Source organism: Argiope bruennichi, chromosome 7 (assembly GCF_947563725.1).
Source record: "Argiope bruennichi chromosome 7, qqArgBrue1.1, whole genome shotgun sequence".
NCBI lineage: Eukaryota > Metazoa > Arthropoda > Arachnida > Araneae > Araneidae > Argiope > Argiope bruennichi.
In genome coordinates, this window is record NC_079157.1 from 51,211,207 (window position 1) to 51,233,207 (window position 22,001).

The window sequence follows — 22,001 nt, forward strand, 5'->3', positions numbered from 1 at the left end:
TTGTCGAAATGTGTTAATCTTTATTTACTCTATACACTGCATGCGTATTCATCAGATTAAGAACCAATATTATTCTGGGAGAACAGATGTTAAGCGAATTGCTTTTCTATTTTAGATAAATCCTTAAGTATATCCGAGGGACGACACAGTAGTTTTTCCCATATAGGACGCTAAGGATACAGAACTGAGATTAAGAGGTTACACCCACAAATTTTAAATGCCTCAAATAACATTTGGCTACAAGCGAATCAATATCCACCTTACAAAAACGCCATCTCTACGGGGGTCAAAACGTGAGTGACATTAATCCAACAAATCAATCGAACAGTTCAGTGGACATTAGCGAAAGCCAACAGTTACTCAACATGAATCATTGTCTCCAGCAGAGCGATCAAAATCAAAGCTCTTTGGACAAAGCCCATTGAGCGACGCCTTTCAGGCAGTTCACAGAAAATCGTCATAAATAACACTTCCTGTAAGGCTGGCGTCTGATTATCGATCAAAGAGAATGTCACTTTATGATGTGGAGTAATTTTCTTGCTGCCTTGAAATATTACCTTTCAGCGGCAGTCGTAGAAGCTATAAAATAAAAGGCGGATGGCATCACGCGTCATGAGGCCCTCTTAACTGCAGTTAGGGCTCCGTAAAACTTTGGGGCAGAGAGAGAGAGAAAGGGAACTCGCTGCTAATTTGGATGGACTTTGGATCAAGATCTTTAATGACGCAACTGCCTTGAATGGTTTGGATTTCAGTGCATCCAAAGGCGTAAATTTAATGATATTGCTGTAAAATTTATGTCTGTCATAAGTTGCATTCGTTTTAAATATCAGAGAATTAATTTTTAATTAATAACTTCCATATTTGCTGATAAATGGAACATTGAACATGAAATTAAAGACGGCTTTTTCGGGTATACAATCCGACATTGCTTTGACCAAGATACATTTCAACATACTTTTTAGTCATTGTCTTCATTACATTTTGCCAAACTAGTTGAATATATAAATATCTTTGCCTATTTTTAAGACCACTTAATATTTATGTAAGAATTTGCTAATTAATTACTTCCATATCCGTCAATAAATGACCATTTGAATTAGAAATTGCAGACTTCCTTTTCTGGAGATACTACCGCATTGAAAAGAGGCAGTCGACTCTCCATGGCCGAATGGTCATAGCACTGATCTCTTATTCAAGAGATCGTAAGTTCGAATCCCGCTAGAGACAATGCGATTCACAGTCTGTGTAAATATTTAATTCCTTGATTTTGTTTTCCTTTATTTCATGTTCCAGAAGATTCTGGACATTTCTTTAGTTTACCAGTGTTCTGGACTTTTCTTACTGCCTCCAGAAAAGTATTCTGGTACTTTCCCTGTTGTATAAAAGCAGAAGATCTGTCAGTCATTGTGTTCTCAGTTCAGAGTTGAGTTAATAAATTGGTTTAGCTCTACCTCTTGTGTCATTGCGTTCCACACTAAAGTATCTACGTGACAATACTATCCACCGTGTTTTGACCAAGATACATTCCAGCTCATTTTTTAGTCATTGTGACAAAAGGCAATGAAGAACAAACTAATTGGAACTACAAATATGTTTTGCTTATATACTGTCCATCAGAGTTTCATTAAAAAATATGCTAATTAATGACCGTTGTAATCAATAGAAAATTAAAAATTGACCATGGAATTAAATATAATTTTTACAGAAATATGAGTTTTACAGCTCCGGTTTTATCCAGTATTTCTCTATATTTCAGTTCATTCTTTATATTACAAACTATTACAGTCCGATTGAAGTACAAATATTTGCGGCTTTGTTATCCCAACTTTTCTTTCTGTAAATTAGAAGGAAATATAACATTTGCATCGTTATTTTCACTTAATTAATGATTTTATTTACGAAGTTAATAATTAACAATTACTGTAACCATTGGTAAATTAAAAATTGAATGTGGAATTAAAGACAACTCTATAAAAATACTAGCTGATAGCTTTGATCAGAAACGATTCTTTATTCATTCTCTTTATTAAGTTTATCATGCTAGAAATACAAAAATTCGTATTTCTATTTTAAGATCATTTATTTAAAGATTTTTATTTCAGAATTTACTAATTAATGATACTGTAAATTGGTAATATAATATCGACAATTTTTATGGAAATACCAGCTTTAATGTTCCCGTTGCCCGGTATTAATTATAACTCATATATTCTTTATTCATTCGCTTTAATATTATCTGTCACAAACAACCCACAAATACAAATATTTTCGATACAAATTTAACTAATGGCTTTTCTTTAGAGAATATATGAATAATTGGTAATTCTATAAGCAATATTAAATTGAACGTGGAATAAAAGCTGGCTTTTACGGAGATATTAGCTATTCTGACTTGCACGGGACACTCATTATTTATTCATCTCTCTTATTTTAAAGTCTGTCAAAATCCGATCGCAAATACAAATATTTATGCTCATATTTTAAAATCACTTAGCCGACAATTTTTATTTATGAATTTGTTGATTAATGTTAATTTGTTAATTAGCTACAACCATTGAAAAATAAAAAAAATAAACTTCAGATTAAAAATTGCATTTATAAAGATATTAATTTTATCGTTTGGCTTTACCAGGAATTGATTTGTTTATTACAGTCATTCTTTATTCATTCTCTTTATTACAAAACTATCATGGATTATAATCCCAGCTCTTGCAACTGCTTATCTCTTTATTCCGTCTTTTTTTGCAACCGACTAGTGAGAAATAAATAATATCGTCGCTATTTGAAGTTCATATAGCCAGTTATTTTCATTTAAGAATCTGCTAATTAATGACTATTGAAACGCTTTTACGGAAATGCTTTATCACCCAATTATGCCTAAGACAGATTCCAACTCATTCTTTATTCATTCTCTTGATTACAGGCTGTCTTTGACAGCCTAGAAATGTAAATGTTTGCATCGCTATTTTAAGTTTCCTTAACTAATGACTTTTACTTCAGGATTCGTTATTATTCTTTCCCTTACTTAATTAAATACTTTAAGCGGGGATTATTTGTGATTACAAAGACGATCTCAGAATGACTCGCACAAAAGTTAAGCCATTACTATTCGCAATTTCGGAGAATTTTCATCTTCGGATTCAATATATATGTTACCGTTAAAGTATGAAATCCGTTATTTTATAGAATACCTAGTTATTCCATGAAATAACTGATCGTGTCCGTCAAAATGTAAAACTCTCTTGTATTTCATGGTTTAACTAGTTATTTCATAGAATAACGATCTGTAGCCCGTTAAAGTGTAAAATAATCTATACCATATATCTCTCGCGACAAATACATTTACCTTCCCCCCCTACTGCATTTATGTTTTTGTTTGTTTTAGAAATAAAAAAATGTTTTTGTTTCAGAAATAATGTTCTTTGTAATTCCAAGTGTCATTTTAGTAATCCTTGTTGTAACAAATGATTTTATGGTACGTTTCCATAAATACCATTTATACGCTGCATAAATTAGATAAATTGCTTCTTTTTCATTTTAATTGTCTATCACTAGCTTAATTTCATTTTAGATAAATTGTTTATTTTACACCTTAACGGTCCCTCATTAGTTAATTTATAGAATACCTAGTTATTTCATAGAATAACTAGTCAAAGTGTCAAATTTATAACATATTACACACTTTAACGGACACGATCAGTTATTTCATGGAATAACTAGGTATTCTATGAAATAACTGCATTATATACTTTAACGGTAACGTATACAAGGTCAATCTGGTGGAATTGGGTCTCGAACAAGGGATCTTTCAGCCCGAGAGTTTAACATGAAAGGAAAAATCACACAGATTTGATAAATCATTAAAAAAATGCAGTCGATACAGATCACCATAAAGCATTCAAATTAAAAAATTAGGATGGTGACAAAACACCTTTGAAAGCATACAGGATTCAAGGAATTACAACGCTAAAATTATATTTTATATTATATATATATATATATATATATATATATATATATATATATATATATATGAAACTGGAAATATATATACAGTATACTACCGATTATCCGGTTCGCGACTATCCGGCCTAGTTTTCTTTTGTCGTAATTAAATGAGGAATGCAAGGCTTTGCATCGGCAACATTGCCAAGGCACTGGAAGTGGGCGTCTGATACGATCCTCCTACATGTCATGTACAAAATACAAGCTGTAACATGAGAAAAGAATTATGCTCTTTCTACACTGTTTCGTCAGTATGTAACGGACCTTAATTGTTGCCATTGTAACTGATTATAATTGCATAGCACAAGGAGTGTTCAAATGAAAATGTACGAAACGACATTGTGGATAAAAATGGACTTTATTCAAAGTATACACAATAGGTCTAAGCAGAACGATCCCATTGATTAACGTGCCGGAGGACTCATTGTTCCCAGAATTTCTGTGGCCGTGAAGAGATCCAGTCCTTTACAGCATTCTTGAGTTCGCCGTCCGATTTGAAGCGCTTTCCTTTCAGATGTTTTTTCAGGGAAGCAAACACGTGAAAATCACAGGGCGACATGTCCGGACTGTAGGGCGGATGGTCGAGCTGCTCTCACTTGAACGTGGCCAGTTCAACGTGTGTGACCCTGGAGACGTGTAGACACGCGTTATCATGGAGCAGTACCACACCCTCTGTGAGTAGCCCCGATCTTTTGTTCTTGATGGACCTGTGTAGTTTTCTGAGTGTCTCACAATACACATCGGAGTTAATGGTTCAGAAAAAACATCTGAAAGGGAAGCGCTTCAACTCGGACGGCAAACTCAAGGATGCTATGAGGGACTGGGGTTCGTCACAGGAATTTTGGGAACAAGGAATCCTTCGCTCGTTAATCAATGGGATCGTTGTGCTCAGGCTAATGGTGTATACTTTAAATAAAATCTTCATTTATAAAGTCAGCAAAGTTTCGTAAGTTTTCATTTGAACACCCCTTATACATACAGTATTCGTAAATTGTTATTAGGATGTGCTTAAGGTTTTTTTGTAAGTGAACCACAGTGAAGATTATAGAATCTAGGTTAAAATGTGAAATATATATATCCTTTAACATACTTTAATAATTCTTTAAACATACAGCGCAATATATATATTACCAATACAGAGTCCTCTATTTTAGCTCGACACGTTAACGCAACTGCTTCTATGATTCAACCGGCGGCGTTCACATTCTACGTGGCTTGAGATAAACGGAGAGCTTAGTACTCAATAAGATATGATAAAATACGTATTATAACAGGACAGTTTTGGTATAAAAACTTTGTTTTCTGGTATTATCGGACAAAGAAATGAGTTCTTTGAACTCCGGCCTATCCAGCTTTTTTGTTATCCGGCCAGTCTTTCCGCCACATTATGTCGGATATTCGGGATTCTATTGTATATGAATTCGAGAGAGTGAAGAACAAGGAGGAAAAATATCTAATTACATAATTTAAAAAAAAAGATAAAACACATTACAATTACATTAAAAAATTTAAAAATTTAAAAAAGTAACATTTACTTTTATGCACTGCAACATAATTGATGCAAATTAAGATCAGGAGCAGCATTGGAATGTTACTTGTTGTACGAAAACTTCAGACATAAAATGGAAACAATAAGAACGAAAACAAAATAGCAAAATATTTTAACTAATACTTCAACTAATAACTAAACTTCACAAATACTTTATATCCTTATTATCATAGTGTGCTATTTTACTTGTATGTTTCGTTTAGTTATGTTTTAAGTACCGTTTTGAAGCAGTCTGAGAATTATTTTGAGAAGGGATTACGTAATTTTAAACGTGGTTAGATAACGTGGACTTTACTTGAACTAGCATCCCCCCGCTTCTAAGCTTCCATACTACATAAGCAGTAAAACATTTACCCCAGCAGTTTAAACATGATCCAGATCTCCTTTCAATACAATTCTTTGGTGGCATCAAGTTTCGAACCTGGACCCACGGGTCCTGAAACCCACATCTTACTCCTACATTAACGTGTTCTATTTTGTATGTATGAACTGATGGAGAACAATTGAGTGTCAACGACATATCGTATCGTTTTCATTGTTATTATTCAGTAATATTACTTCCCGTGCAAGTAGTTTCATAAAAATGAAAAGAGTTTTACAGATAATTTAATAGACACCAATCAATGACCCTTCGAGTTGGAAACCGATTTGGCAACTTTAACCATAAAAATGAAGATTCTTGAAAATGCAAGAATTTTAGAGATATCTCTATTAGAAGCCGAGTTTTGAGAATTCTTCTAGATATTCGATGCCTTGTCAGAAAAACTATACAAAGCGAGAGGCTAAATCAAGTCTAGCAATTCTGTTTTACTAGCAGAATAATTCTGTTAGTAAATTCTATTTAGTAGCAGAGAGTAAAGCAAGTCTAGTAACTATTGATCACAGAGCGAGCTGTTTAGCTATAATCTATGCATAATTGTGCTGAGCTGTCAGTTAAACAATGGTTTCCTGTTTGCATGTGTTTTATTGGTTTCTGAAAATACTGTTTCTGTATGTCTTGTTGCCTTTATTTCGTGTTTTCTTGAAGAATAGAGAGTTGTTAACCATCATCCATCTTGCCAGATGAAGGACAATAACAATCGTTCTTACAGGATGCACTCTGGTCTTATTCGAAAGTTTATATGCAGAAAACAGCATAATCTATTTTCTATGTCTAAAATTACATTTTTGGGAATTTGAAACTATAAAAGCTGTAAGACACGAAAGGACTATATCAGAAAACAAAACACTTTCAACAAAAGGTAAGGTAATTTCTACCAGTAAAATTTAAAAATTCCAATATTTATGATACAGTATTAAAAATTCAGATAAATTCCTCATGATTTGTTATAAAGAAGTATAAAATGGTTGAACTTCCATAAAAGTAAGGAAGTACCTGACTTTAAAAAAATAATAATAAGCGAATAAAATTATTATACAGAGTAAAAGTACTGTTAAGTGTAATGCTTTTTTGTTTAACGTTTCATAAAAAATTCTGCTTTTCAATTTCAAAACCGCTCCTCTTAGGAATCAAATTATTGAGGAAAAGATGTTGAATAAATGGACACTCCGGAAGTGGTTAATATTTTTTTTACAGAAATAAACTGCATCATATCTGGATAATAAGTATAAAATTGTGTTGCAATTCTTAAAAAAATTTGCAGGCACGGATTTTTTTCCCAATTTTCCCGTAAGAGAAAAAAAGTTTTTTTTTTTTCCAATCTTTTCCATTTTAAGCGTTTATAAAAGCATTTATGTTTTTTAGAAGAAAGAATGCAGTCACTTTTCAAAAAGCGTTTAAAGTTCAAAAATTAAGACGTTGAATGTCGTGGGGGGTCCTCAGATTGTGTCACCGTAGGGGTCAACAATGACTGGCACGGCAGGATTTCAAGAAAAACGTAATTTGAACAAATACAAACACTTGTAAATTTTTCGTTGTTACATTAAGTATAAAGAGTATAAAAAGATTAATGCAATATGAAACATACAAAAAAAAAATTTAATTTGTAATTAAAATATAGGTCTACAGTTTGCACACATTGCGATGTGTCGTTTTGAAACAGTCAGAACAAAGAAAGATTGAACCGACGCATTCTATACAATATTTCACGACTTTTTTAGTACAATTTTTGTCAGTTGTTTTGAATTTTTTGATAACATTTTGCAAAATCATCACACAGTTTTAGCTTTTATTGGCATTGCGTTTAACTTGTTGAATAACACAAAGATAACAGGTGGCTTCCATCAATAATTCATTATACACCATAACTTATCTCTTGTAGATAATATTACAATATTATATGTATCGCACTATAATATACACCATAACTTATCTTTTGTAGATAATATTACAATATTATATGTATCGCATTATAAAACAATCATCGCTTCGTCTCGGGAACCGTATAAAACTCGTGCGGAATTTAACGTGTCAACAGAGTGTTAACACGTTGGGATTTGAACAAGATGGTTCATGGAAAGTAAGCAAATTATTTTCTCGCAGACAAACAAATTTTGAATGCAAAATCTTTTTTAAAAAAATTCTTCAAAAAATAAAACTCCTCTCGGAAACTAACAGAAACCAAATTGCTTTTCAAACCACATATAATTTTAATAAATAAAATAAAAGATATCGTCAAACTTCTTGAAGGAAAAGCAACATAATAACTTTGTGGCACTTCAAAAAAAAAATTTTTAACAATTTTATTAGGTAACGCAATGATCTTTGGGGTTTAGAAATGGAAGTATTTATTTACAGCAAACATGTATAGACACACTAAAAGTTACAAAAATATCATTAAAGACATCAAAAGGGATTTCGTATCTTCTTCTATTTACGCAGAAGCGTTAGACACAAAAACAATAACACAATTCCTAGAGCAAAATCTGTTACTTCATACGCGTCGAAATTATAACAAATAAATAGCAGCTTAAAAGGGAGGGAAGGATTTGATTGGTGGAAGAGGAGGATATAAAATAAATTCTATTAATTTTCGAGTGATTAATTGGTTCTTTAAGCAGATGTTTTTAATAATAAGCATGCTAAATGTTAAGAAAAGTTTTCAATTTTTAACGAAAATATCAAAATATTCCCTTTTACTGCTTTTGAACAACATGAAAATTTAAACTGGAATAAAAATCCATACATACAAAACTTTCCAATCGAGTAAACTCAAAATTCTTGATAAACTCAATAAATAAATTTTATATGAATAATAAAAATATTAATTTATTAAATCATAAATGGATGATAAGAGGAGGGAATAATTTTTTTTTTTTTTTTTTTTGCGTTAAGTTGTTCAATAATGCACTCAAATATAAGACAAAAAATAAAAGATAGTGTACAAAAATATTTCGATACAATTATTTATTCAAAAAGAAGAAATTATCTCAAGGTAAAATAATTTAATATATATCATCAAACAACGCAAACACATAATGTTAATATTTCCTGTAAAATTTGCAGAAAAAAAAAAAAAAACGGGATGAAATTGAATGAAATCAAATTCTTCTTTCAGCCTTCTAGTATACTTACGCAATAAGGAGATTTTATGTTTAGCTTCGTACTAAATCGACGAAACTAGAGTATGCATTTCGGAACTTCTTCCCGCTTCCTGATTGGTACGCTGAAAAGCTGAGGGATCCAGTTACCTGCATTTTTATGATGAGACGGACCTCTTAGGGCAGAGATTGCACGTGACTGTTGATATTCATAAGGATTCAGCCTTAGTTCCCTCGTCCATGTTATTGCGAAAAAAGCTCATTTAAATCATCCCGTTCGCTAAATAATTTAATAATTTTGACATTTGTTATCGGTTCTAGTAATAAAACTAAATTCAAAATTTCATTTATTAAGCTAGTTGAATTTTTCAGAAATACATAATTAAAACTATAGGGAACGGTCACCACAAAACTTTCCCGTTTATTCTCTATTAAAGGTGATATCTCAGAGAACGCCTTGTGTGACATTGGCGTACAATAATTACAAAATATGAACCTTTGGTATGAATATAGCAATATTACTGAATATGTCGTGTCATCCTTGGCGAGTGTTTTGGCGATTAATTTCGGACATGACGTTAATAATATCCAAAAAACCGAATTTGTGTTTCATACGCGTTTTTCTCAAAAAACGACTAAACCTAAAATTTGACAAAATAAATAAACTCTTACAATCACAAAATCCCATCCAAATTTGATATAATTAAGTCATTGCGCTTTTGAATTACCGTGTTTGCAAGTTTCTAAAATTACAGATCGACAGATGGTCAACCCCTTATTGGATTTATCTCAGAACTTGATAGGTGTCTACACAAGGGATGTTAAATCTCTGTACCGAATTTCATCTATTTCTCTTCGGTTTCTTATGTTAAATTACATTTCAACAACCAGTTAGAACGGATTCTCTGGCCGGTCCTCTGAACGAATTTTGCTCAAAATTCGAGAGAAATCAAAAAATTTGGTGCAAAGGCCATATACCATATTTCATTCTTCTCTCGCACATTTTTTTAACTATCTTTATCACAGACAGATGGATATTTTCCAAAAAATATGTTTTTCGAACTCAGGAAGTTTTAAAACGTGGATATTCATCAAAATCTCGAGTTCGAATTTGTTTTAATGATTACAATACTTTATAGAATGTATACGAGACACTAAAAATGGGTAAGTAATAATATACATCAAGAACTCGAGCAACTTTTTGACGTTTACAATATTTTCTCACTGGATACTTCATGCCAGAAAGTTAAAAGGGAAATATAAATTAATATCCTAAGATACCCATGCATATTCTCGAATCCACCATGTGATTTCTTAATTTAAATACTTTAATTTCGCAATATTTCGATATATGATTTAAAAATTCCTTTGAAAAACTATGTTTAACGCATTAAATATTAAACAATATATAGTTTTGTACAGAAAGTTATAATATACATTACAGAAGTCCATCAGAAGAAGAAATACATCATATCACTAGTTATATCTAATGTAATAAAAGAAATGTTGAACAATACTTGGCAAGAATCGGAATATGCTTTAATATACGTGATCAAGGGTGCTCACATTAAAATATACTGACATATATAACTTAACTTTTACAATATTGTAACATTCCCTGTTTCCCAATTACTGATAAGACATTTACAGCCAGCTGTATCGACGCTTTTAAATACTAAACTCCTCGAGATAGCCAGATGGTGGATCTTTTCACCTGGGTGGTCTCGCATCTGTCCATTAGCGACTACAGTAAAAGACCACGTGTGGGAATTCCTCGTCCAAGAGATATTGGGAGTATCTTCAAAGAGAAAGGGTGTCCAAACATCTGGATGCTAAATGTTTCTCATTGTGAAAGGACTATGATAACTCCGTGTTCCAGAATAGTCAGTTATGAAAGGTGCATCATTAAAAGGACCTTCCCACGACCTACTGGCGCCACTGAGAGAGCATATTGCTGAACCCCGATTGGACGAAAGAGAGCTCAAATGACCAATGTAAATTAAGAGGCGGAGATTGTCGCCGAAATAAAGTGCGGATATTTTTTTTAGGAGGAGAGAAGAAACGAATTGCAGGAGACTGTAGGACTGCGCCTGCGAGTTCGGAGTCCGAGAACTGGCCCTGGAGTGGTCGTACTGACTAACACCCTGTTAGTTCCTGTGGTGTTGTTTCTCCGTATTGACGGAAAACCAAGATTCAAGATAAACCTTCGACTTCGACTGTTGTTATCTCCTACTACAGGTTTAAATAACTATTTAATCAAGATTAGAACTCGTTCTTTTGTATATATAGGGCTGTAAAATAAAGAATTGTCTGGAAATTCTGCTTCGTTATTTGATCAGTCTAGATCAAGACATTACAATATACGGAAACCACCATACACAAAACTATTACATAATAATTTTTTCACAAAAGACTTTATGATCCCTGTATAATCAAGCTATAAACATTAAAATGAATTATTAATAAAACCAGGAAACGTACACAAATTCTTCATGCAAACTTTTTTTCTGCATGAGAACTCAATCTTAAATACAGAATGCATTCACAACTGAATCATATGATTGCATTCACAACTAATCAATGAATGCATTCACAACTAATCAATGAAAAAAATATTCACAACTTAATCATAATACTTAGAATACTTTTTAATGAATTTATAGATCAAATGTGATCATCAGTAAATAAATCTAATCTTATTTCATTACATGTCTTAGTTAAAATCCCATATTTCACTCGCTTTCTTTTAAATATGTCACCAGTAATTACCGAGATTACTTTGTCGTTGGCAAGCCAAATAAATTATGCCAACAGTGAATGCAACTGTAAGCTAAGATTAGCTGGAGATCTTCGGTTTCTCCTACACGACTCTTTAGTAGTAAAGATTTTAATCCAATTATGTCAAAAATAATAGTTTAGCGACGTCCGAGTTGTTTTTTCTAAGAAACAATAGCGTACATTAAATTAGCTGAAAATGAATGACTTTTCTAGTATTTAAGAGACTAAAATGGATTTAGTACGTTCATTATTTCATTAATTTTCTTTTTGTTTCCTGTTTTAATTACAAGGAAGGTTATTTTTTTATGAAACGTACAACTAAAAATGCTGAAGTCATAGCCCTCATATGAATCATTTATTCACATTCAAATCATATCCCAAGATAAATAAAGGGTAGTTCAAAATAATTTTAATCAGAAGCCAGTTAACCCTTTCTAGGGCGGTGGGAAATATGCTTCCCACCAAATTTATCAATCTTTGTATGAATTTATGCAGGTTGGCGTAAGTTCTGACAACTTTTTTAGAAAGACAGAAACTTAGATGCTTCAGTTCTTTATCTCACACAAAATAATGTGTCTTGATTTGTGTGTCTTGAAAATATTTAATTATTAATTAACCAAATGAATTAATGAATCAAATTAAATTTATCTAACAAGCTAAATGAATCCCTTTTCTTATTCTAATTTCAAGCCTAAAAATATTTTAACATAATATGATTAGAAAAAAAAATGCCCTTTAAAGGGTTAAATTACTTGCGATCTGATGCAGTGTAAATAATTAATTCATAGAATCTCATTTAACCACAATTTTAACTTAATCGATGTTTAATGACAGTTTTTTTAATTAAATTTATAGAAATATAAATGCTATTTATTTTTAATACGTTTATCATGGAGAAAAAAATTATTACAATTTTGCAAAACGAATCGATTATTAATTCATTATGTCATTCCTTAGAAATAAAAACATTTCATTGTTATAACAGATTATATGATACTGTCCACCTGTATTATAATACTATCCACTTTCCACCTACAATGACCAACTTGTTCTCTCAGATTGACAATTTAGTAAAATATTAATGGGGAATGCATATATATTTTAATTTAACCTGTTAATTGATTAGACCAAAAAAATATGAATTTATTTGAATAAATCAAAACAAATTTCAAAGCATGCAAATTAAAAAGTATAGTACTATAAAATAAAAGTGGAAGTGAAAATCCTGCAACTGAGTTAATGAGCAAAAAAAAAACTCCTTTTTATCTTAATTTTAATATCAACAAAAGCACGCTATTGAATGTTTTAATTGATGAATATGAGTTTCACTGTAACAATAAAAATTAATTAAAAATAATGAAAACATTGTATAAAGATGAAATTGATGTCATTAAAAAAAGTTTTAAAATAATGTAAAAACCATTTTTGAGAGATAATGGTTTTGAAAGAGACAGTCATAAATTTCTAAAGGCAAAAATCATAGCGATTACAAATTCGGTGATGGTTAAACCTATTTTCAAGCTCGATTATTTTATTTTTTTTGGTCAAAAGCCTATTTTTATTTTCTTTATTATATCTTTTTTTCATCTAACTGAATGCATTTTTGTGCGATCTTGTCAAGGCATTTTATTAATATTTTACAACTTCATTTAATTAACGAAGTATTGAATTAAGTACAGCTATAAAAACATTTGCTGAAGAAGTCAAACGTTCGTATAGTGATTTCTTTACCTTTCGTTGTTGCCATTCGATAATATCCAATACGAATGATTTCTGTGCCACGTAGGTTAGCATTGTATATATGCGTGTATAATAACATCTTAAAATTTAATTCAAATCTTAATTTCAAAATTTTTATCTTAAATTAGCCCTTGTTAACTTCAGACTAAAATATTCTCTTATTTTTTGATACAATCCCCACTTTTTATATAATTATTTCTAACGCAAGCCTTAATAAAACGGCTGACTGCATCGTCTCCACGCTAGGAACGAAAGAATACAAATTCTTAACACTTGTATATGTTTTTATAAAAACATACCTTAAGATTTCCTTGCCTAAATCGACACGTGACAAAGAAATCGCTATCAGAAATATCATAAAATTACTGAAGGGAAACATTTCGGACACTTTGCTCTTTGTATCGTGATGTAAACAGATATCATTTTATCATCGCTCCTCTCTTGTACAAATTACGACTCCTATGTTAAAATAAATCGAAGTTAAGATTTTAAGTTACTTCTTTTCGGTCATGTATCTGCAAAATTATATATATATATATATATATATATATATATGCATGTTATATCTGTGGCCAATCTATATATTCCGGCATTGTTTCTTAGCTTATCATTTCATTTCACTTAGGTGTGTCATAGACTTAGTCCAAATACCCTCCTTATTTGGAATGTACGAAAAGACTTGGTACAGAAACGGCTACTGCATGAGAGTTGTATTTTCATTAATTACCAGTGCTTGCCATAAAAAAATAATTGAGTTTCTTGCAGTTTTAAAGTTAAATTTTCGTTTCGTACTAAATTTATTTACTTTTCCACATTTAGATATAGTTGCTATTTGCTTACATTTTCACTCCGGAAGTGCGATGATCGATAAGCATGGAAGAGTCAATGAAAACGCGAAAGTTGGCTGATATTTGAGATTTAATGGCACAAAAGCCAAATATACTGCACCAAACGGATGAAAACGCTTTCTCCCTTTGAATTTAGAGGCATTAGTACTACAGTAAGACCAGTATCGGCATGAAGTGCAATAAATTAGTTTTTTTTCTCTCGCCCAAAATTCGATTATATTCCTTTTCTTTTTTTCCCTCACCCCTCCCGTTGCTGCTTATAAGTTTTGGTTCCGGTTCGTGGACAAAAACATATTTGGTTTATAGGATATTTAATTTCCTTTTCAAGAATTACTATTCGAAAAAAATACGTGATTTGTAGTCTAAAACGTTCCACAGATGAAACTTTTATATTCTCATCCAAAATTCGCCAGAATTCTCATTTTCCACTCTTCAAATTACTGTTTATAAGTTTTGTTTCCGATTCATGTTATCTGGACAAAAACACACCTGCTTCATTGGATGTGTATTTTTTAAAGTATTCTTCGAAAACATATTTGAATAATATAACACAATTTCTATCTGAATAACATTTTAGAAGAAAGTATCAATTATTTATTATTACATGAAAAAAAAACAACGAGTAACTCAAAATTAAGTTAAAACTTAAGATGTTTTTTTTCTGTAGCTAAATGAAGAAATTTATGATGGAATTTGTTCACAATTTGAAGCTCAACCTTTGATTTTACAAAAACGAAAATAACATACCTCAGTTAAATGGAGTTATGTATTTTGATCTTATTTATTATATTATTTACTTATATTAAGTGAAATTTACTTACATTAAGTGAAAAAAATTGAATTACTATTGACGAAATATATATGTCAGTCCGGCTGTTCGAATATAAGTTAGTATGATAACTACAAAAACGAAGAGAACTAGATATACAAAATTCAATACACAGATTTAACATCCTTAGACAAATTTTGAGCCTACCAAATTTTATCAAATGTTGACCAAAACCAACCAAATTTTGAGAGAAATCCAACTACAGGTTGACTGTCTATCGATCCAAATTTTCAGAAACATGTGAACTCAAAAACGCAGTGACATAAATAAAATCAAATTTGGCACGGGATTTCGCAACTTTAAATTTGGTTTTGTGTAAAATTTTTGTTTCAGTCAATTGAGAAAAACGCGTCTGAATTCCAAATTCGATTTTTTGGGGTACTTTTGACAGCCTGCTAGGGATTAATCGCCAAAATATTCTTCAAATATCACACGACAGAATCAGTAAAAATGCTAAATTCCCGCCAGAGGTTAATATTTCGTAACTATTGCACGCCATTGCCATGCAAGGCGTTCAGTGGTATAACATCTTTATTCAAGAGTAAACGAGAAAACTTCAGGGAGACCACTTTCGCTATTTTTTCATTTAGATGTTTTATCGTAGCAAAATTCAAATTACCAATCAACTAAATTTCAAAATCTAAATCTCATATCAATGATTAATTTAGAACAAGAAATGTTCTTTGATTCTCCAATAAATACCGTCTAGACACTGCACGTCTGATAACCAAAATACTAATTTATTGTCATTTGTCTCACCCATAGAACAAATTAAAATATCTCGAAATTAAAGATCTATTCAGAAAGAGATAAACAACAAACGGAGCAAAAAAACACTAATCAATTCCATGTCTAGTTCTAATAAATTCCAGTGGATGGCGCTAATGAAGCGTCTCAAATGGCAGCATTTAACGCGGGCCTTATCAAATGCGAACAGTGCCGGTTCAGGTTCGTTGACGATTCGTTCGGAACATCATTATTGAACCGTTTCTCCGAGATTGTTTGCGGAGATGCTCTTGGAAAGCTCATTATTCTTGGGCGGTGGCATCGGCCAGGACCAGAAGGTGCCTTTCCATCAAGACTCCGATTTGGGGTAATTATATTTTCCGCCGGATGAAAGTGGCCGGATCAATCAATATGGGGCACTCGTTTTTCGAGTAACGACAGATGCCCATATTTCTCATGGGAATTTCGACGTTGGACGTACAACTACTATCTGTAATGTCAGGAGTATGCCATTAACAGAACTGACTAACACAATTATTAAATTTTAAGTTTAAAAATAAATACAAATTAATATAATTTATAATTAAATATAATTTAATATAAGAAATTAAGATTTTTTTTAATCAACCTAAGTTTTAAAGCAAAATCTTTAATTCGTAATCAATTTTATTCGTTTATTTAAATCTTTTTTAATCATACGAAAAGAAACGCCTGGATAGCCTGGTTGGTAGGGCGTTTGATTCGCGTCCCTCGCGTTGCGTGTATTCTCGGCCGAAGAATCTCCGTGTATGTGGTGGCTGAAGCACATATAAATCTGTCGTGGTCACAAAATCCTGCTTGTCTAGAGTAATACCACTGGGGGTACTGGATCAGGGGTGATCGTTCTGTGATTCAAGTCTATGATCTGTGGATGAGTGAATGAATGAAGTCCGCCCCATAAAAAGGGTTGTGACGTGTGTGTAGCCCCGTCGTACTCTTGGCCCTAGATGGCGCTACTGAAAAATCGCACTCTTGGCTTAAAATCACTGACTTCTGAAGTCAGGGGGCTTGTCTATGTCTATGACCAATGCCATTAGAAACAACAACAAAAACGAAAAGAAGTCATTTATTAGTACTAAAATAAAACGAACTTCGAAATTTTGATGATCTACAAATCTTGGACCGTCCGGAATTTGAAAAAATAAACAATATGGTATTATGTCAACTTGTTTACTTTCTTGCATACGGAGGAAGCATAATAAATTCGAACTCAAGATTTTGACGAATCTCCACGTTTTAGACTACCCTGACAAAACAGTTTTTTTTTTTTTTGAAAATGTCAGTCCGTCTGTCTATGACAAAGATAACTTAAAGTTCCCTTTAAGCTAGATGGATGAAAATTGGGTATATGGTCTTCAGATCAAATTTGTAGATATCTATAAAATTTTGAACAAAATCCGTTCAGAGGAAGTCTTTTCTGACCGGCTGTCCGAATAAAGATTAAGACCATAACTACGAAACAAAGAGAGCTAGATAGATAAAATTTGGTACATAGATTTAACATGTATCGTGTAGACAACTAACAAACTTTTAATCAAATCCAACAAGGGGTTGACCATCTGTCGGTCTATATTTTCAGAAGCATATAAATACGATAGATCAAAAACGCAGTAATTTAAATATATCAAATTTAATATGGGATTTTAAGACAACAAGTGCTGTATTGTGTCAAATTGTTTCAATCGGTTGAGGAAAACGTTTCTAAAACACAAATTTGATTTCTGAATACTATTAACGCATACCATACTATTAATCGCCAAATAACTAGCCAAGGGTGACACAATGGATTTAGTAAAAGTGCTAAATTCATGCCAAAAGTCAATATTTCGTAATTATTCTCTAGGGTAACCCCTTTATTAGAGAGTATGCGAGAAAGATTTAGGGACACAACTTTATCTGGTTAGTCAACCGCTATTGGTTTACAATTCAAAATCGCAATGATATATTCAGATGAAATTGCGTATACGGCTTAGTTTAGTTTAGTTATATTAACGTCCCGTTTGAAGCAACACTAGGACTATTTTGGGACGGACCTCGTCATTTTGAACCGCGGTCAGATGACGAGGACGATACCTGAGCTGGCACCCCCCCCCTCCCTCCAGACCACACCACACCAGCGGGAGAACGTTTGGTCATGACGTATTTAACGTGCAACAGACCCCCTTACAAGACGGTTCTTCGGTGGAATCGGGTCACGAACCTGAAGCCCTCCGGTTCCGAAGCCGAGACCTTACCACCAGGCCACCGCGGCCCTTTGCGTATACGGTATCCTTACATCAAAAATGGAGAAGCTGATAAAAATTTCGAGGTAAATCCTTCAAAATAAAGTATCCTTGTCGATCCATCCGTCCACGTATATGTAAAACCTATCATTCAAAACTGGAAGAGCTAGATATGTGGTGAATTGCATATAAGCCAGTAACAGCGCTTCTGCCCGAACAGCTGTTTTGGCATAATCGGATTGTTACTGGACTGCTAACCAAAAGGTTCCAGGTTCTATCCTAACGCGTCCCTTGCCTCTAAATTGGTGACGCGGCAACCACTCACCCACACAAAAACGCTCTCCATAACGCTTGGCGCTATTCAAACTGGGTACCGGCCTGTGGTGAATTATATGCAATTCACCCCAGATAGATGAAATTTGACTTACGAATTTATTATTGATATTGTACATCTGTATCAACCTTTAGGTCCAATTCGTTAAAAATTAATTTCCTACATATTTGTCTGATCATGCGTATATGAAAGAGGAAACTCAAAAATTCAACAAGCTCGAGTGGTCTTTCCAAAACTTTCTCGCAAATTTTCTAACATAGTTAAATTTGTGTTTTAGACGCGTTTCTCCCAGGCGACTGAAACCAAAATTTAGCACAAAACTACAATTATAATAGTCGCACTCTTGGCCCTAGATGGCGCTACTGAAAAATAAGAGACGCACCCTTGGCTTAAAATCACTCACTTCTAAAGTTAGTGGGTTTGTCTATGACAAATGTCATTAAAAATAACAACAACAATTATAGTTAAAATTGAAATTAATCATATGATGTTAAAACTAAAATTGCAAATCTCTGTTTAATTGCGGGCTACAACCGTCAATGAATAGACAGCTTTGTCAGTCCTTGCATATATTTGTGCAATAACTTTTTTTAACCAGTGGAAGTAGTCTCCCTAAAACTTTCTCGTACACTCTCTAATAAATTTACGGTAGAAAACACCTTAAATGGCATTGGAGTACAATAATTACGAAATATTTTTGGCGTGCATTTAGCATTTTTACATAGACTATCGCGTTATCCTTGGCGAATTATTTGGCGATTAATCCCTGACATGCGTCAATAGTACACGAAAATCGTGAATTTGTGTTTTAGACACGTTTTTCTCAAACGATTAAAACAAAAATTGCACACAAAATTGCATTTGCAGTTAGAAATTCCCATACCAAATTTGATATGTTTAAATCACTGCGTTTTCGAATTATAGCGTTTCCTTATTTCAGAAAGTACATATCGACAGAATCAAGTCGAAATTGGATTTGGCTCAAAATTTGACAGGAGTCTGCACTATAAATATTAAATCTGTGTACCAAATTTTATCCATCTAGCTCTTTTCGTTTTGTAGTTATCGTGTTGACTTATATTCGAAAAGCCGAACATACAGATTTCCTTCGAACGTTCAAAAAATGATAGAAATATACAAAATTGGTGAAAAGACCGTATACCAAATTTCAACCGTCTAGCTCAAATCGTTTTTGAGTTATCTTTGTCACAGACAGACAAACGGACATTTCCCCAAAACGTGTTTTCCGAACCCAGGGTGGTCTAAAACGTGGAGATTCATCAAAATCCCAAGTTCGAATTTTTTGACCATTATTATACTTTTTATATACTACGTATGCAAGAAAGTAAGAAAAGAAGAAAATGTGGTTTTGATATAAAAATTGGACACAAACTGTCTAGAGGAAAAATCCAAGATTCGTATACAATTTCATTATGCTAAGCAGCTAGCTACTTTTTCACTAAGTTAAGCACCAATTTGCCAGCATAGGGGAAAGAAAATCAAGGGGGAAATAATACTGTTTATTTAACTTATTTGTATTAAAAACTACCGGAAAGTTTCGTTATGCTAAAATGTTGCAAATCTCAAGTAAGGCCATAAAAGTCAAGATTATTCGGGTTTTATTTTTAGAATCCCGTTCATGAGCGTTTTGTACTTCGTAATATAATGTAGAAAAACGAATTTGCATTTTCGACATTTTTTCCCGGCTCATTAAACAAACAGCAATGAACAGCCATTTCAGCTACAAGAAAGCATTGCAAATTCTTTACGTTTTAACATTCAAAGTTCCTGACATTTTAATCGTCAATGGATGAAACCAGACCTATTAATAAATAAATATTCAGAGATTCGAATTCCGAATCTATAACTCTATTGTTCGAACAACGGTTTTCTTTCTTGATACCTCCAAGATTCCATGTTAAGTTCCCATAAGGAAATAGATATCATGTATTTACTAGAACAATTCCAACTTAGAATTTTTGTCCTAGACTGAAAATGTTCCAGATAATATAGAAAATACATATTAAATACCTCCTAATAATCCATCTAAATGTTCGCTGAAGTACAATCTTTTGAAGGATTCTTTGCATTCAGATACTGGATATATCAGATTATGACGACAACCTGATATTTCACTAATCAATCGTATCAAAAAAATTCATCCGCATCGACTTTGAAAAATATTTCCTGTCTTTTTACATGTGACTATGATCTTAATTTGAAATTAATTATATTTAACTATACATTTAACTTCTCGAATTCTTCACACATTTCACTATGCTTAATTTATGGTATCATTAAAATAAGCAGGGGGAATATACTGCAAAACTGAAAGGTTTGAACCAGATTTAATTTGCTTATTTTCGGGGTGGGGTTTTTTTTTTTTTTTTGCAAGTTATAAGGTATTTTTTGAAGAATAAAAATGTCCATAGATGATGGCAAACAATGAATAAAATTCAGTTTTTCTATTTCTATAAAATATTAGTTATTCAAATTTTTAAAAAATGCCAATAACATTTTAATTAATTTTTTTACATTCTTAATATTTTTTTAAAAATACGAGAAAAATAACTTCTAGTTGAAATAACTTTTCATACTTAAAACAATTCTTTGCATTTTATATCATGTTGACGTTTTCATTTATTTAATTCAAATATACCACGAGAAAAAAGATTTTAAGTTTAAAAATTAAAACCAGGTATTGGTAAAATTATCTTACAATAGCCATCCTTATAACCAACGTGAATAAATCAGTGGCGAAAAGAAGAAAATATAGATAATTATAAAAAACAAATAATCATTTAAAACATTATAAATAATAGATTATTAAAAAAGAAAACATATATAATTATTTAAAAAAACAGATAATTTTTAAAAAAAGAAAACACAGATAATTATTTAAAAAAAAAAAGAAAACACATAATTATTTAAAAAAAAAAGAAAACACAGATAATTATTTTAAAAAAAAAGAAAACACAGATAATTATTTAAAAAAAAAAGAAAACACAGATAATTATTTAAAAAAAAGAAAAAGAAAACACATTATTTTTTTTAAAAAAAAGAAAACACGGATAATTATTTTTTTTAAAAAAAGAAAACACAGATAATTATTTTTTTAAAAAAAAAGAAAACACAGATAATTTTTTAAAAAAACAGAATTATTTAAAAAAAAGAAAACAGATAATTTTAAAAAAAAAGAAAACAGATAAGTATTTTTAAAAAAAGAAAACATAAATGATTATTTAAAAAAAAGAAAACAGATAATCATTTAAAAAAAGAAAACAGATAATTATTTTTAAAAAAAGAAAACATGGATGATTATTTTAAAAAAAAAAAAGAAAACATAATTATTTTTAAAAAAAACATGGATGATTATTTAAAAAAAAAGAAAACAGATAATTATTTAAAAAAAAAGAAAACAGATAATTATTTTAAAAAAAGAAAACAATTA

At 31.6% G+C, this 22,001-nt stretch overlaps 1 protein-coding gene across 1 annotated transcript in view; it reads right to left on the bottom strand.

The window, feature by feature from the left end:
• LOC129976074 (lens fiber major intrinsic protein-like) overlaps positions 1-22,001 on the bottom strand; it is a 157,865-nt gene that overhangs the window by 48,686 nt on the left and 87,178 nt on the right. The window lies entirely within an intron of this gene.